The following is a 15103-nucleotide window of genomic DNA, read 5'->3' on the forward strand; positions in this document are numbered from 1 at the left end:
ACCTTACATTTATTAAACAAACACCTTTATATAATTTTCCAAAAACCTTTTCCCCAACTGGTTTATTTACATCACCATTCCCCAATGTTTTCATTATTCGCCAAATCCAAAACTGTTTTAATACCAAACCAATGTTTTTTCTTTCCAACTTTTCCTTTCCCTTTTCCACCTACCCTTCCCCCCAGAGAGAAAGGATACGTCCGCTCTAGACAATCCTATCCCCCCAAAACACGCCTAAACAAAACATAACACAAAAGGAGAACTGTCAAGACTGTCCTAGAGTGACATTTCTTTTTCTGTTTTAGAGTCTCTTTTTTTTTTTTTAAACAACAAACAAAAAACTGACATATATACAAAAAAAAACCCCTCACCGACGTACCCCAAAAAATGAGGGCGGGTGGGTCAAAAACACGACGCCACCACTCCCTCACACCTGTCGAGTGACGTCACCTTCCCGCTCTCACCCTGAGCACAACAACAGCCCCTCCCAATTCCCCCAACCAGCCAATCGCGCCGCGTGGGAAGTCCCATTGCGCGAAATATCCCAGGGGGACACCGGCTCGTGCCAAGTCCCCCTGGGACCCATCGCGCAAATGTAAATGTAAATGTAAGGTGTTTTATAGCGCGCTCAATTACTACCGGAGTATCCTGGCGCGAATGACCGCTGGGGAACCCGTCCTGGCTTTCCCTGTGAGATGGTCCCATGCTGGGTATCTCCAAGGTGCAGCCAGGCATCCCCGGCGTCTGTGGGGGGCCGTTGTAGAGATGAGGCAAGCTTAATGCCCAGAGTTACCGAGTGTGACACTCCGCACAACTCTGGTATATAGCATAAAAGGTCACCTTATTATTAGGACAGCCATAAACAGACTCCGAACCTTACATTTATTAAACAAGCACCTTTATATTATTTTCCAAAAACCTTTTCCCCAACTGGTTTATTTGCATCACCATTCCCCAATTATTTCAGTATTCGCCAAATCCAAAACTGTTTTAATACCAAACCAATGTTTTTTCTTTCCAACTTTTCCATTCCCTTTTCCACCTACCCTCCTTCCCCAGAGAGAAAGGATACGTCCGCTCTAGACAATCCTATCCCCAAAAACACGCCACCCAGGAAATCCCCAAGTGTTTTCCTGCACCACCCAAAACCTCTGCAAAATAAAACCAAATTAAACGTCCTTATGAGAACACCATAGATCAACACCCCACAACTTTGCCAACACATCCCGTAGTTCCATAAGATAATACGCTTATCCCATCTGTGACAAATGCACCGCATCGAGTGAAGCATCTTACTTGAAAAATGTTCATGCGCCAAGACAGTTATACCCATTGCCGTGCAGAAAAGTTTCATGGCTCTGTTCAATTTCCGACTGGATTTTTCCACCGCCGAATTTAATCGAGCCCCTCTACATTGGTGCCTGTACACAAATTCTGTCCATACAACCGTTGTTCTCACCCAATTATTTTTAAGTACGGCTAGGTCCAGCTTCATTTGCTTTATCAGGGTTAGGCCTGATAATTAGACCAAATCATTTTCTCCCAGGTGTATGATGAGGAGATCTGGGATTCCCCATATAGCAGCCAGTTTGGACAGCAAAGGAAATAGCTCATTCCACTTCATTCCCCCCACCCCTTTCCACAACTCCTCATGGTCTTTTCCATACAAACCCAAACCACTTCCACATATTTGCTGTTCTGTAAAAACTGATGACCATTTGACCAAAGAATGGCCCACAATCCATGTCCTCTTTTTCCGGGGGAAATCCAAAACTCGACCTATGATAAAAAACCAACATTAACTAGTATGCAAAAATGGGGAAAATGCATTTCATAGCCGAACATATCTGTAGCAACAGTTTGACTTCCACCTTCCAATGCGCTGAATCTCCTCCCTCCCCCAACCCAATCTGGCAGCTTCCGCAGCAGCTCCTATTCTAAAAGAATGAGTCCCAAAGCACTGTGGGTTTTCTCCCTCCAATGATAGACCTTTTCTCAGTACGGCTAAAAACTGAAAACCAGTCAACTGCCCCCTTGTTCATGACAAAAAATTACCCCAGAACGGAAAACATTTGACTGTAGAAATGCCTCCCACTCTTCCAACGGACAACAACCCACCACCCCACTCCCTCCCAATTTTATACAAATTCCAACTCCTTTTTGGTCTGTCTTTGACTGCCTCAGCCTGATCTGTAAAACTTTCTCATTCAAAATTTGTACATCTGATGTCTGGATCCCAGCCTGGTGCCTTAAACCCAAAAGTTCCGAAACCCGGAACGCGCCAAAGAACATCCAGACCATGCATAACCAGAACCTAACTAATTCCCATTCGCTATAGCAACAGGTAGGCAGAACTTTTAAGATCCGCCTCAACAATTCAAAAGTAATAGGTTCTCTCAAAAACTTAACAGGAACTTTGCTTCTCCCAAAGCCCTTCAACATCCTCCGCAACAAAAACCCAACCTGTACTACCTTACCTAACAGCAAATGACTGTAAAATGAAATGCCAGCAAGTTTGCCAGAAATTGTTGTATGGGACAAACTCTTGTCCATCAATTGTAACACAAAACCTAACATGAACTGTTCATTTCCAACTGCAGTACCATCCTGATCTTGAGCCGAAGCATAAGTTAAAAATTCAGACCACGCTTGCTGGTAGCTCCTTATCGTGGACTTAGCTATGGAATGCTCCACCAGCTCCGCGATCCTCACTCCCCCAGGTCCCAAATGGCCGAAGGGATCGTCGTCTTGCATCTGTCCGCTTTTGGCGCCAACAACCGGAACTTCTGCCAATTGCAACAAGACAGAGCATCGGCGATTGAGTTGTTCACCCCAGGAATATGCTTGGCTCTAAAAACGATGTCCAGCTTAAGGATTTGCAACATAAATGCTCGTAACAAATGCAGCACCCTCACATCTCTCGATCTCTGCCCATTGACCAAACTCACCCCCGCCACATTGTCGATGTGAAATAGTACACAGCGATCCCTGAACTCCTCTCCCCACACCTGCAAGGCCACCAATAAAGGAAAGAACTCCAGGAAGGCGATCCTACGGCCCTGTACTAACCAACTCTCTGGCCAACTCTCAGCGCACTAGTGCCCTTCCCAAAACAGCCCAAAACCTTGGGCCCCTGAAGCGTCTGAGAAAATCTGTACCTGCCACACCGTGTCGTCCTCCACAAAGTTGATCGACACAACATTAAATTCCTCCAAGAATCGCAACCAAATGATCAAATCCTCTTTCACCTTGTTTGTCAATCTTATGTGGTGATGCGGCAAGGAGGCTCCCGACATAGCAAAACAAAGTCGTCTGCAGAATGTTCTTCCCGCTCTCATCAATCTGCAGGCGAAATTGAGATACCCCAATAGCCGCTGAACCTGCCTGAGCTCCAACTTCTTTGCACCCAGAACTTCCTTCAAAAAGGCCTTGATCTCCTGCACCTTAGCCAAGGGCAAACGAGCTACCATTGCCTCAGTATCAATCTCAATGCCCAAGAAGACTATCTTTGTCGCTGGACCTTTCTGGGGCCAAAGGCACTGCAAATACGCCTGGCATCTCCTGAGAGCAAGCCAACACCTTGTGGCATTGCTCACTGCCTGCCTCACCAATAAACAGAAAGTCGTCCAAGTAGTGACAAAATGCTGTATGCCCAGATTTTCGTATTAAACACCATTCCAAAAACGTGCTAAAAGTCTCGAAAAGAGACCACGAGATGGAACATCCCATGGGCAACACACAATCTACATAAAATGCTTCCTCAAAATACATTCCCAGCAGTTCAAAATCCAATGGGTGGATAGCCATCAACTGAAAAGCTGCTTGAATATCACATTTCGCAAGCTGAGCCCCCACTCCAGCCACACAAACCATACGCAAAGCATCGTCTACTGAGGCGTAAGACACCGCAGTGTCCTCCACCGAGATGAAATCATTTATCGACTGGCCTTCCGGCCAGGACAGATGGTGAATGAGCCGAAACTCACCTTGTACTTTCTTTGGAACAACCCCCAAAGGCGAGACCATCAAGTTGGGCAGGGGACAGCGTCGAAAAGGACCCGCTATTCTGCCCAGTTCCAATTCCTTATCCAGCTTAGCTCTGACTACATGAGGTAAGTCTTTTGCTGATTTTAAATTATCGGCCCAACGCTGTACCCTAGGACCTTGATAACCAATCCGAAAACCTACTCTGAAACCCCAGAGCAATTTCATAGCTGCCACCGCATCCTTGTAGGCTTCTAGGCAGGACAGCATGGCCTGAAGCCTAATTGGGGTAGGAGCCTTTTGGTACAAGAGGTGGAAGGGTCCCTCTGCCTCTCTGCCCTCTCCCATGCTCCGCTTGGTGGTGATTGGGGAAACACTGAAATATGGCATGCCGGCCCCCACACTGGGCACACTCATGCTTGAACCTGCAATATTGTTGGACACAGGTACCCCGATTAAAGCCCCAACAAGCTGCCGTGGCAGACAACTGTCCCCTTCCCAACCCACCCGTCCCCAATGGAGCGGGACGCTGGAGAAAGGGCCGATAAGTTATGGGAAGACCACTTGCCGTGTGAATTATAGCCCATGCCTGATGCCCTGACATCCATTGGAGCCACAGCTCCTGATCAACCTCTCCCCACGGTTTGTCATTGAACAAACTCACTCTAGCCCTAAACTCTTCGTCGTAGTTCAACCAGGCATAGCCTCCCGCCTGCAAATGTGCCCTTCTGATGATATCAATGTACTTGAATAGTGCCACCGCCCTCTCTGGATGCCGCTCGCAATATACGCTTGCATAAATTATAAAAGCAGCAGGTAGGGTGTTGAAATATCTATTAAAAAATAAAGGTTACAAAAATATAGTTGTAAAAATATCGTTTACAAAAATATCGACACCCTATACCTAAACAGGTAAGTACATAAATATCTACTCAAAAATATCGTTGTAATAAATATAGATGTAAAAAATATCGACCTTTTAAATAGGGGTGGGCGTAGTCCGCGTAGCCGCACTCCGCGAAGCTACGCGAAGCCGTTCTCGCACTACGCGACCTTCGCGTAGCTTCGCGAGCTTGCTTAGTAGCTTGCTGGTCCCGTTCGCGAGCCGTTTTTCTTGCTCGGGAGCGCGTAGTGCGTGTTCGGAGCGCTGTCTGCGTGTTCAGGGGATTGTAGCGTGCGACCTTACCCATGTGGTGGGCTATGGGCGCGGCCATCTTGTTTTTTCAATTGTCCCACCCGCCCGTGTCCCCTACTTCCTCTTCCGGGTCGCGAATTACGCGTTCGCGCGGTGCACGTCTTGTTCGGGAACGCAACTACTTGTTTACACTGACAAAGTGCGTGTTCGCGTGAAATCTCGCGCGAACTTACCCACGTGGTCGCGATGGGCACGGCCATCTTGTTTTTCACACTCTATGCTATGGTTCTGGGCCTAGTTTTCTATCCACCTTATATCTCTTCAATCCTTACCTCTTTTCACAGTTTTTCTTACTTTTTTTACTTCTCATCTATTTCTCTCTGTCCCTAAGTTTATATTTTGCATTTTATTTCTACTTTTCCACCTTTTTTTACAGTTTTATTTTCCTTCTTTATTTAAGCTCCTACTTCTTCCCCCTAACTTTCTTTTCCACCTCCACCTCCACCCCGGAACCATGGCAAAGGGGAGCAGCAGAACCGGCTCGAAGGGCAAGGCGCCTGCGCCCAAGAGCCGGCTGCCTTGCGGCAGAATGCGACCTGCAGGGGTGCAGGCCCGGAATCTTTTCGGGGAGGCGGAGGTGGCCGCCCTGGTTTTTTTCATCCAGCGCCACCTCCCCTTGACCTTGGCAGCAGGTGGTTACCTGCCAGAGGAGCGTCACCGCCGGTGGGCGAAGGTGTGCCGGGCAGTCTACCGTCGCTCAGAAATCCGGCGCACCCACCAGCAGCTGGCCCACCGGTGGGCGGGAATTCTGGACAGGGAGCAGGACCTGTTGGACCTGATAGGTGTTGAAGTCGTGGGGATTGGTGAGTAGCTAGTAATATTAATAATTTAATATATATTATAGTAGTACAAGTATTGTGTATAATTCTTGGATGAATAAGTAACACGGTTACTGGTGTGCTTTGTTACATTGCCGATGAATTCAGTCTCAAATTCTTCTGTTATTGTATGACACAGGTGCTGCTCGCCACTTCTCTTACTGGTTTGTAACTTAGCGCTAGCTTGGGCTGCTGATTATTGATGTTAGAGTTTTTAGAGAACTGAAGTTAGTTAATGCTATTGCTAGAGTCTAGTCCCATTGTCCTTTAGTGAAATAGTGGTGGATGGATACTATTATTTGCTTCATATTTTTTAACGGTCTGCAAGACGCCTCCTCTGTCACTGAATGCTTAGTTAGTTCTTATTTACCCCACCCCTCCATAGAACCGGTTTGAGTTTGTTTACTGTGTGGTAGGCTTAGCACAGCAATAGCATGGTCAGGTGAGTCAGTCATTAGCAGTTCTGACGCAAGCAACCAACAATTATGTGTATATACAAATTTATGCATGTGTCCTCCATCTAATCATCTATGCATGTTTGCGGGTAAAAATAAAATTGAAATGCCGACTTACTGAACAATTGGCCCATCTGGATTCTTGAATAGGTGGTGTAGGTCAGGTGGTACTGGCTTCGTTAGTATTCTGCAATCAGAATGTTTATGGCACATTTGATTAGTGTTCTATAAGTAGACGGTCTGTGGATCTTGCAAGCCAGTAGACATTTATACTTCGAAGTCAATTTTATTGGAATTGTTGTTCCCTAAAATGTTTGAGAGGATTTTTGAATGAGGTCTTTGTTTCACAGCACTTAATGCTTCTCTTTCTTTATTATTTCTTACATGATCAGCACCACCCAAGGGCAAGAAGACGGGGTCCGAGTTGGCGGGACAACCACAGGAGGACCGCTCCTCTACCGCGGATCCTGCTGCTGGCCCCAGTAAGTCCTACAGTGCTTATATTATTAACAATTATATTTCCCTAACTTTTTAACGCACCTTATTTTTTCCAACCTATTAATCCTCCTTCGTAATTCAATGTTAGCAAAACCTTCTTTGGTCTTAAATTTGTTTTCCAAATTTTGTGTAACTATCCAATGCCATCCCTGACTTTCAGTTCCTTCAAACTGCCTCTGCCCCTAGAGTCTCTGTGCTACTACTATTAGACTGTGTGTAGCTAAGCTTGCCCTGGTGGCCACTCTTTAGTTAAGGTATTCTTTTGAATAAAGCTGTGATAGAATAGCTGTAGCCATTGGGTCCACTCCTGTCTTTTTCGTTGTCCTCTGTAATCTCCAGTCTCTCAATTCCCACCAACAAAAATGCACAACCAGATGTTTGCTTACTAATTTTTGTTCAGTTAGTATACTTCTACTACTGTTGTGGTTATTATTATTCTCTCTCTGCACATACACAACTATGTACAAGAAGAAAATAGGATGTTGTTGATGTTGGTGATAGGGAGGTTGGACCTTACACCTTGGTCACAGAACTCAGTCAGAAGAACCCATAATCCAATGACCGTCTAGTCTACCTACCTAAGTGTCTCGGTCATAGTCAAGTGTCCCACTCCCGACCCCCACACGAAGATAGTTAGATATACCCAATGACTTTAATACACAACCCACGCCAGAACAGAAAAAGAAGAGTAGAAGACCCTTTCGCTCACTCACTCGTTTCAGTCCCCAGCACCCCAGACACTGAAAATATACCACAGAGTCTACGTGCAAGTTCAAAAACTTTATTTTTTGTAATAATTAACAAGCTTTGTATTGTTGTAACTTGTAAGTATTTCGATGAAAAACATCCTGCTCCACCATGCAAAATGAAGAAGATTAAATACTGTACATTTTGTACATCTAGTGCACGATAGAGAAATGTGTGAATTGTGGGAGACCTCTCTCCATTGAACGTATACTGTTAGTGGTTACACATGCATCTTTCGAAAGCTCTGCAAATCCCTTGTTTCGTAGAAGGCAATCTTCTCTTCTCATCTCTCTGCCTATGAGAAAAATGTTGCACGTTAGACAGTGAATACAACTATGCCAGTTTTTAGCAGTCATCACATGGCAACAAGTGCAACATTATGGACTAACAATACTGGTTTGTCAATTGTATGCGAGACTCATGTGGCCTCAATGGTGTCTTTCTTACTGTGCAACAAGCTGCAAGGTAACATGGGCAAAGCAGTAGACACGGATCAAAAAATGTTTATATGGCTCAGGCTAACTTTCCAAAGACTATAGTAGGAGTAGATTAGATGAGCCTATGGACCATCTAATAAATTAAAACAAAACTCTGTCTAATGTGACTGCTGTACATTGGACGCAATTTGACTAGTTACACTGTCACAACGATTCTTGTTGTACGTAACTGTTTTTTCAATCTTCCTTCCTGGTGAAAAAAGTACAACTAGTAAAATGGGGGGAGGTGTGCAGGCATCTGAAAAGGTGTACTTGTTTTTATAGGTGCACAATCAATACTAACCACCAGTGCCGATGGGGCCAGCGGCTAAGAGGTTGCTATCCAGGAGGGGACAGAGGACGCGGCACCTGCAGGAGCATCAGTGGGGGAGGAAAGTTCAGCGGTGGGCGGTGGTAAGTTATATTCATTACTTATTTGCATTACTAGGTGGATGGGGGACATTTTTTTCCTCACTGTGCTATGAGACTTATTAGGAAAGTATGAATTTGAAGTTGTACTGGACAAAATACAATGGTTGAAGAAGACACCCTTTGTAGCATTACCAGTTTGAGTTGAGTAAACAAGGCCTCTTCCATCAGACTCCAACTCAGCTGTGTAACTTTTGGAGAAGACTAAAAGTCAGATCAGATGACCTGAGGGATGTGTTGAACAAAAAGGGAAAGAAGTGAACTAGGGTGGAAGGAGGAAGGACTAAAGAGATGTAATAATAAGACAAACTAGCATAGAAGGATACTTTGTAAGGTTCATTCACATGGCTGATATGAATCGGATATATAGGTTGTTAAAGGATGGGTAGAACTGCAAGGTCAAAGAAAATGCAGGCCTGGCTGGGCAAAAGAAATGGGTGCATGGATACAGTGGATAGCAAGAATCATGAGCGGAGTTTGTGTCAATGAAACCCAAGGCAAGGAAGGAGTGGACGCATGGATGGTTGCTGGTGAAAGTGAAACCAGGTAAGCCGATAATAAAGAATGATAGACATTGACTTTTAATGGGTGGATGCCCCTTAAATGTATTTGTACATTCATCATAGGTGAAGACTGTCACTGGAAGCAGAGTCTTACTTTGAAAAACTAAAAGGATACAAAAAAGACTTTTGTTCTTCTTATGTGTACTCAAGGCCACCCAGTACTAGGGCAAGTATAATGCCGGAAAAAAACTTCAACAAATGCTACAGGCAGGGGAAGCAGGAGGACAGATTAGATAGATACTAAAAGTTGACACCAATTGTATGTACTGCGCTTGGTAGTGCTACTATGCCACAATGTACTGTTGAATTAATTATGAAGAGTTTCAGTTACAATTCTGTTTCTTTTTTTATAGATACTCATACTCCTTCCTCAAAACCATCGCAGAAGGAGTTGGCAGCCAGGGCCCGGCAAAGGAAACTGCAGGCCATTGTGGAGGAGTACCACAAGCTGGTGGCTGAGGCTGAGGAGGAGGAGGAGGCGGCAGCAGCAGCTGCTGCCTCTTCCAATGCGTCTGGCCCCAGCAAGGCTCCACCTGCAGGAGTACGGCGCCGTGGCCAGGCAGCCGCTCACCGCCGGCCTTTAACATCTGCCACCCCCACACACAATGGATGCAAATGCAGGTGCCCTGCTTTTCGGCAAAAACTTCTCCTCCGGATGGCCCAGCTGGAGCACCAATTAGAGGAGCGCGTAAAAATCATTGTGGACAAACACCTTAAAGCCCGCCAACTGTAATGGACCCGGACCCTGTTGATTTGCCCCTTTTTTAATACTTTTGTTGGTGGGTGGGAATTGGGTGTTGGGGTTATTTTTGTGGGACATTCTTTGGACTTGGACATTGGTTGGGGTTAGGGTGGGGATAGGGGTGGGATAGGAGGATATTATTTTTATACATGAATACATGTTATTTATTTTCAACTTATACAGATATGATATGATGTTGTTTTGTGGTGGGGTTACTGTTGTACGTCACAAGGTTTACTCTAGATGCAGGGCAGCGGACAGTGTTTGATTGAAATACTTTATTAACTGACCACATGTGTAACATGCAAACAGATAGATGCTGTGCCCCTCACTCAAAGTTATATTTGTCCTATTAGTACTACCAGCCTCTCCTCCAGTATACCTCCCAGCAAACTTCTCTTCTTACCTGTGATTGATGTTGATTACGTTTGGCACCGCAAGGGCTAGTTGTCAGGGAAGAGGAGCTCGTCCTCAAACCCTGGTGGTTCTTCTGACAGAAGTAGGTCCTGTAACCCAATACTTATTTCTTCGGGTTCGCTCTCCTCTTCCAGCTCTGATTCACGGACTTTGTAGTCTGGTGGTATCAAGTGCTGGTTCATTTTTATCATGGTTAACCTCTCCACGCTTTTAGGCGAGAGACTGGTCCTTCTCACAGTCACAATGGCACCAGCAGCACTGAACACATGCTCAGAAGAGACACTTGCAACAGGGCAAGCTAGATACTTTATCGCCAGCCTGCTAAGCAGTGGCCATTGGCTTCTTGTCCTATACCAAGACACCAATGGGCTTTGCTCCATGAACACCTCTGTTGTGTCATCCAGATAGGCCTGGACCATCCGCTCAATGTTCATTGGTGCTCTGGTTTGCTCGTCCTCTTTTTGCTTTGCGGCAGCAACGGACTTCCCCATCCCTTTCTGTAGAAACCAAGCAGCTATTTTTTTGCTTGTGTCTGATGAATCAGATCCTGTTGGTGTGGTTGGTGTTATTGTTTGTGTTGGTGACTGCTGGGAAGCAAACGCACTGCTCGCATGCTGTGAAGAAGACCTTGACTCTGTAGGATGCTCAGTAGTACTTGCACTGTCCTGTCTAAATTAGTGGCTTCCTTGGCTATTACAGTTTTGTACTTGGAAACATCCTCTTTAGAAAAAGGAATTACTGCATTACTGTTCACAAATAATGTGTACCGTGGATCCAAAATTGTGGCAGTAATGTAATGTTCATTTGACAAAATCTTATTTTGAATCCTTGTATTCTGAGATAAGCGCCTTGCTAAGGACTTCGCAAAATTACATGCTTCACGTTTTCCTTCCATACCTTCGTACGTTTCAGACACCTCCTTCAGCTCTTGCTCAAGCATGTACAACAGTGGGATTGCTTGGCTCATAGTACAGTCCTCCCTGCTGACTGCACGTGTGAAGACCTCAAAAGGAAGTAGCATCTCAGTCAGACATTTAATGAGGTCCCATTGCCACATCTCAACGGTCATGTCTTTAACAGCATTATCCCCTGATCTTGTCATGACATATTCATTGAGCGGTATGTACTGCTCAAACAGTCGTTCAAGCATGTAATACGTAGAGTTCCAACGTGTTGGTACCTCCTGAATGAGTGCTTTGACTGGCATTTTATACTCACGTTGAATGACCCGTAGCTGCTTCCGGGCTTTAAAAGAATGATTGAAATGCGTGCAGATTCTTCTGCAAATGGTCAGTAAGTTGCTGACTTTGCTTTCACTTTTCAGAAAGTCTTGAACCACAATGTTGATGCAGTGTGCCAAACACAGGACCCTGAAATAGCCGCCATCTTCCATGGCCTTAACTACATTACTGCCATTGTCGGTGGCAACAAAACCAATATTGAGGCCTCTTGGTCGCAGCCATTCAAAGACCTTGCTGTTGAACTCATCCAAAATGTTTGCAGCAGTATGCGATTTCTCCATAGCAAACATGGCTACAGTTGCATGTTTGCGAGTATCATTAAAAATCTCAGTAATGTCAATGCCTGTAGATATCTTGTCTCTAACACCTGAAAAAGAGATCCAGTGTGCAGTGATGCACATGTAATCTGTGGCTTGGGTACTGCTCCACATGTCTGTTGTCAGGTGGATACTATGCACTGCACTCTGCTGCAAGGTTTTTCCAAGCAATTCCAGCACGTCGTGGTGTAGTGTTGGAACAGCAACTCTGGCAAAATAGTAGCGGCTGGGAACATTCCATTTTGGGCAGAGGGTTGACACAAATTCCAGGAAACCCATCCCTTCAACAAAAGAAAATGGGAGAAGGTCCAGAGCTAACATTTTAGCAAGCTTAGCATTGTATAAACGTGCTATTGGGTGGTTGCGCTCGTACTTTCCCTCCTGCCCAAACATGCTAAGAATGGTACGCTGCTTGGTATTTCTTTCAGATTTGCCCGGTGCAGTACTTCGTGTCGCAGACTTCGCACCCGTACTCCTTGGTGTCTCCGGGCTACTCGTACTCTGGTGCCACAGAGATGTTGCTGATCCAGAGGATCTGGGTTCTACCACTGCAGTGCTGGGGAGTGGGACAGGGGTACTTGGTGTACCACTACCAAATAGAATGTCTCCCTCTTCTTCCTGTGTGTTCTGTGGACCTTCTACTGCTTCCCCACCAACATTAATTTTTTTTTTTTTTTTAATATATTTTTATTGCAGGAATCAGTAAATCGTTACAAAATCGACCAGCATTATAAAACGAGCAAAATCGATGAGACACAACCCTCTGTCCCCCCGCCGTATTTCTCGTACACAGCCATTCAGCCCACAACCCTGGGGTCGGGCGGCGAAAGTCAATGGGGGCTCAGCAGGATATCAAAGCTGGTCCGGATAATTCACTGTCTGTCATCTGCTTTTCCAAACAAGCCTATAAACCCAAAAAGAGAAACCCCACCCTCGAAACGCTAAGAACCAAAGTAACCCCTACCCAACCCCGCCATCAGCGCACGGTAACTACCGCAACAGGATCTGCTAAAGGACCCATGGGGAAAACAACAGAGCCGAGAAGTTCAATCATCTAACGGGACATGGGGCGAGCTGCATCCTCACTGTCAGAGTCACTGGGGGCGCAATAATCCCTAAGGGCCTGCACTAACGTTTCCCACTCCAGCGCTGCCTCCTGTGCCTTCTCATTACGCTGCCTCCAAGCTAGCTGGTATCTCAGTGTGCTCTCCCCCGCTGCCCACTTCAAAAGTTCGCTGTGCCACCGGCCTCCCGTCGGACCAGCCCGTGCCTTCCAGTTCCTGGTCACCTCCCGCTTAGCAAGGAGCAGCCCTAAATCGATGAACTTGCTGGATATTTTGTTCTTGGGGGTATGAGGGAACCAGTGCAGGAGTCCCACCGCCGCGTCAATCGATAAGGATCTCCCTGTCACCTCCTCCAGGGTCTTCCCCACTTCTACCCAATAGGATGATAATCCCGGGCAGGCCCATAACATGTGGAGAAGGTCCGCCTCCTGGGCCGGGCACCTGGGGCAGTCCGCTGAAATCGTAGCAAAATAACGCCTGATTTTCATCGGGGTCAGATAAGCTCTATGGAGCACGTAATAGTGGACCAATTGGAAGCGGGCGTGGCGTGTGCCCTTCCAGGCTCGCCGCATCAGCTGGGACCAGGTCGTCTCCGGGATCTCCTTGCCAATGTCCACCTCCCAATGGGTTCTCAGAGTAGTGAGGGGAGCCAGCCCCTCATTGATCAGTCTGCCATAAAGGCAGGTGACCGCCTTCACCGTGCCCGCAGACATCATCACATATTGGCACACCGGAGATAAAGGGAGTTCCTCCTGCCCATGTTTCCAGTGCGCCTGAATCGCTCGGATGAGGGCCGAGTGCAACAGAAAGTCGCCGCGAGGAATCTCGAAGCGATCGATGAGCTCCTGAAAGGGCAAAAGCGCTCCGTCCTCGTATAGGTCACCTATCAACTGTAAGCCTGCGTCCTCTCAGTTCGCCAACCGCGACCAATCGCCGCCATGGGGCAAAGCCGTCAGCATCCCCAAAGGTATTTCGGGCGCATACGGTATTCTCAGGTGGCCCCGGGCGTGAGCTCGGTTCCAACACAGGCGAACGGTCCGCTCCTCCAGCGACAAGTCCTGTAAGGCCAAACGTTGTCGCAGCGCTATGAAGGAGAGAACATGCCTGGCTATACCCGTACCCCTTCTGTCTTCTGGGCCCCGGAATTCCCGGGCGATCTCCTGGGTGAAGGTCTGGAGCTGCGCCGCCAAATAATACTTCTCAAAGTCCGGCACTGCAAGCCCACCCTCATCCTTCGGTCTCATCAGGGTCTTGAGGGCCACCAGCCGGCGGCCCGAGCCCCAGAGGAATCCGACTATCATAGATCGTAATAGTCTAAACGTGGCCGGTGGGACCCATATTGGCAGCGTCCGGAAATAATATAACAACCGAGGAAGCGCCACCATTTTGAGCAAAGCGATCCGCCCTGCCACCGAAAGCGGTAGTGTGGCCCAGAAGTCCATGCTGCCTCGAAGTGCTCGAGTGCCGCGGGCAATGTTCCCATCCAGGAGGTCAGATGGTTCATGATAGACGTACACCCCTAGGTATTTAAAGCAGTCAGGTTCCCATCTAATCTCCCTGCTGAGAGCAGGGCTAGGGGTGCCCCTGCGAACCGGGAAAAGACAGGTCTTAGTCCAGTTCACCCGGAGGCCCGAGACCTCCCCAAACTTCGTGAGCGCCGTCGCCGCTCCCTGTAAGGCAGCGAACGGGTCCTCGAGGAAGAGCAGCAGGTCGTCCGCATACAGCGAAATGTAGTGCGGGCCCGAAGGAGTCCACAGGCCTGTATAATGGGCTCCCGACCGTAGGTGCAGTGCCAGTGGCTCCACCGCCAGCGCAAAGAGAAGCGGGGATAACGAACATCCCTGCCTCGTGCCCCTCTCCACCAGATATTGTGAGGAAATGAGCGGTCCCGCCCGAACCCTGGCCGATGCAGAGGCATACAGAACCTTGGTCCACCTGATGAAGCCCTCACCGAGACCGAACCTCCGTAACACAGTACCAAGGTAGTCCCATTCCAGGCTGTCAAAAGCCTTCTCTAAGTCCACCGATAAGACAACCGGGCACGGGGCGTCCACAAGCGGTTCTCCCAGCAAGCGGAACAACCTGCGAATGTTCATGGTCGTGTTACGCCTGGGGATGAATCCAGCTTGGTCCTCATGTACCAGGGAGCTCATGTGC

The sequence above is a fragment of the Lissotriton vulgaris genome, unplaced genomic scaffold, assembly GCF_964263255.1.
Source record: "Lissotriton vulgaris unplaced genomic scaffold, aLisVul1.2 SCAFFOLD_370, whole genome shotgun sequence".
NCBI lineage: Eukaryota > Metazoa > Chordata > Amphibia > Caudata > Salamandridae > Lissotriton > Lissotriton vulgaris.